Source organism: Orbicella franksi, chromosome 10, assembly GCF_964199315.1.
Source record: "Orbicella franksi chromosome 10, jaOrbFran1.1, whole genome shotgun sequence".
Lineage (NCBI taxonomy): Eukaryota > Metazoa > Cnidaria > Anthozoa > Scleractinia > Merulinidae > Orbicella > Orbicella franksi.
The window spans coordinates 944,812-948,168 of record NC_138154.1 but is presented as its reverse complement, the minus strand read 5'-3'; the positions used below and the strand labels follow the sequence as shown (position 1 = coordinate 948,168).

Sequence of the window (3,357 nt, the reverse complement as noted above, 5' to 3'; positions counted from 1 at the left end):
GGGAATGGTGGGAGGCTCCTTTAGTCTATTCGTGTTCTGCACAAACATGGTGAAGAACACCAAGTCAAGTTTTCTAAAAATTAAAAATGATTAACATGCACAGTACTAGAACTAAACAAAATATTACAGAAACACGAAGTGCAAGGGAACTTCATGAACATTAATAAGCCAATACACTTTGAGTGCAGCTGAAGATTCTGATTAATGTGAGATAAAGTGTCATGCACTCAAACCAAACTATAAGACAGCAGCAAGAAAATTGCACCTCATAGGAAAAAATTTGTACAGCAAAACTGCTTTGTGTAGATCATGCAACAAAGGCACTCCTGTTGAGCACAATATTCAATAAAAGGGAATATTGTTTCCAATCTTCAGTTCATCTACACTTCTGTCACAACTTTGACAGCAGAACCAGAAGTGGTTGACATTGTCATCAATCTAGTCTTTCAAAGGCTTTCATCTTCTGATGGGAGCAGCCTGTTACGAAAAAAAAGAAAACAAAAACAGAGGCAATTTAGCTCAAAGAAACAAAGTAGGGTGGCCAACTTACTCAGCACAAAGACAACTAGAAACATTGTTTTGTTTGGGAAACTAGATCATATGTGCAAGATGTAAATGGCATTGACAAAACCTGCACTTGCTCAGCTTCTTTGCCTTGTGCCAAATATCAACTGAAGAGAGTGAAAGAGTTCCAACAGATGTGGAAATTTTTCTAGCAAAACAAAAGCAGCTATTATTAGCTAATAAGCCCTTTGCACTATTCGGTCACATGGTACGGAATTCATTATGGTGGGATGCAAGTTACACACTCAGTGGGACTTTCAAAACAAAGGAAACTCGGGCTGGACTGGTATGAGTTCCTTTGTTTTGGAAGTCCCACTGTGTAAGTTGTGTCTCAGCATAATTAATTCCGTAACATGTGACTGCATCGTGCAAAGGGCGTGTTGACTATGAAGTTCTCTCTGATTGCTGTTTTATCAGTAGTTATAATTCTCAAGGCACAACCTCAACAACTGTTGGTGAACTAATCCAGGTTTCTTTACTTCCTTGATGAACATAACTGTTTACTATATAATATACAAACTATTGATCAGCTGCCAGGTTCTCAAAGGACTTTTAATACATGTATTTAGACTCAACACCACTAAGGGAAGCCATTCCCAAACACTGAGAATAAAGGGATTTAAGACTTGGGTGATGAGATGCTCTAGATGAAAATATGCAAACAACATAAGCATACCTTTCGTATCATGGACAAGCTTCATAATTGATGAAGAAGTATCTGGTGCAAGTTCACTGAAGGGAAGGACACTAGCTATCTTCTGAAGAAGTCATCTCAAACCTTCTTTCTCTATGATAACAGAGTTACCCCGTCTCCCTTTTGTCAACAACTGCCATGTCCACAAGTACTTTGCTGGCATGCTCCATTAGCGTGTAGACACAATATCTTGTGCTATGTCCTGGAGAGTCATTCCTACCATCACCACACAAACACAAGTCACCATACTGTTAAAGAATAGCAGTTATCAAAGAATTCATTTCATCCCAATTCTCCTTATCCACAGGGGCTGCACAGTGCTTCTGGAATCTTGTAAATGTGCTGCTGCTGATAATACTAGAATGATGTATTGGTATTTTTGCAAACTGGTGTTTGCATACTAACTTTAATCATTGAAGGTTGACTGGATACTCACTTTTCACCAAGTTGAGCTGTGTAACTTCAGGATACTCGGGACTGCCATAGCTATCAAGACTCCATTCACTGTAATTACTGAATTCATCAGTAGATGTGTCACTCCTGTAAAGATGTTCCACAATGATATTCACACTGCACACAAAACTACATTGAAATCTTGTGAAATTTTTGACATTGTGAACCATAACTTAAATATTGGTTGAATGTATGGGATATACAGTTCATTTACAACAAGTCATAACATGGCTGGTTGGAATTTACTATCTCCCATAACTGCACTCTGTCTTGAATTGTAGGTACTGGTATTTTCATCAGGTGCTCTTTTTTGTATAAAGATGAAACATTCTAGGCCTCTGATCAAAGGCAATGTCTCTACCTAGCATTATACATGTCATACTTATAGATGAGCATCATTTGCGTTAGTGACACCCACAACAGGTTGTAGTTTCAACTGAGATCAACATTCATTATTTTTTCTGAGGCTTTCTTGGTGTAAAAATTAAGTTTTGTTTGCTTACAAAAAGGTAATTGATTCTCTCTCAAACAAGAGTATTTGTATACTGAAAATATCTCTTGTATGCACATAAGTAAGAAAAATACAAAGAAGACCTTGATCTTGTAGTTGTAGCCCTTAACATTATAACTATGCAAAACTGAAATGACTTAAATTCAGCATTTGTATTGCTTTATTACTGGTATACAGAGAAAAATAATCAATAATGGTTCGAAAATATACCAAAATGTGTACTTCCAGAAATTATTCATACCTCCCCCATGGAAGGGATTTTTTGTAAGAACTCTGAAGCCCTCTGGAAATTCCAATTAAACTTCATACTTTTCTTTAATTTTTGGGTCTTACTGGAAACCCCCAACCCCCCATCCCCAGGAAATTCTAATGCCTTCTGTGGGGGTAATATGGATATTTTCTGGAACTGCACAGTACATGGTGTAAAATACACCAATAATTGGTGTATTTTTATTGTAGAATTGATACAATACTACATCTGGGATCCAAGTGGTGTATTTTCCATATCCTCACTGGCTTGAGGATATGAATAATGAATCTTATCATTCGATGCATTTTTTTTCCATCCTTTGGATTGGCTGAGAGCCCACCAAGTGACTTGCAAATAACTGCCTACAGATAATGGCATGCTCATGCGTAAGTAATGTGTAAAAATAACATTCTGCTCATGGGTAATTGAAACCACACTCACAAGCGAAAAATGGCAGATGGCTTTCCTGATCAGTCAAGAAGGGATTAAAATATGAAACAAAATTAGTGATCGAATGATAAAACAATTATTGAACTTAGTTATCAAAAAATATCGTGATTTGTCAGTGTTGTGCAGATCAATCATTTGCTTCAGCCTTCGGTTTTGGTGAATAATAATTGAGCTGCTCACTACTGACAAATCACAATATTTTGCTCAACCTCACCCAATTATTTTTAAGTATTTTACTTGTAGCGTGGGGCCTGAGCCCTAATGACTCACCGCGCTTGCGCCGTGTGTGCGCGTGTGTGAACGGAGCGTGTGTGCTTCGGTGTTGTGTTGTGAAGGCAAACAGTTTTCCTTTTCGTTCACGTTACATTTGGTGGTAGCAGTGGGATCTTTTTTTGTGAAAGGAAAGACCATGGAAGAAACTGTCAAAGCGTTGGA

At 37.7% G+C, this 3,357-nt stretch overlaps 1 pseudogene; it reads right to left on the bottom strand.

Moving 5' to 3' along the window:
- Positions 1-537: 537 nt before the first annotated feature.
- Positions 538-1,881, bottom strand: LOC145500027 (uncharacterized; annotated as a pseudogene).
- Positions 1,882-3,357: the final 1,476 nt, after the last annotated feature.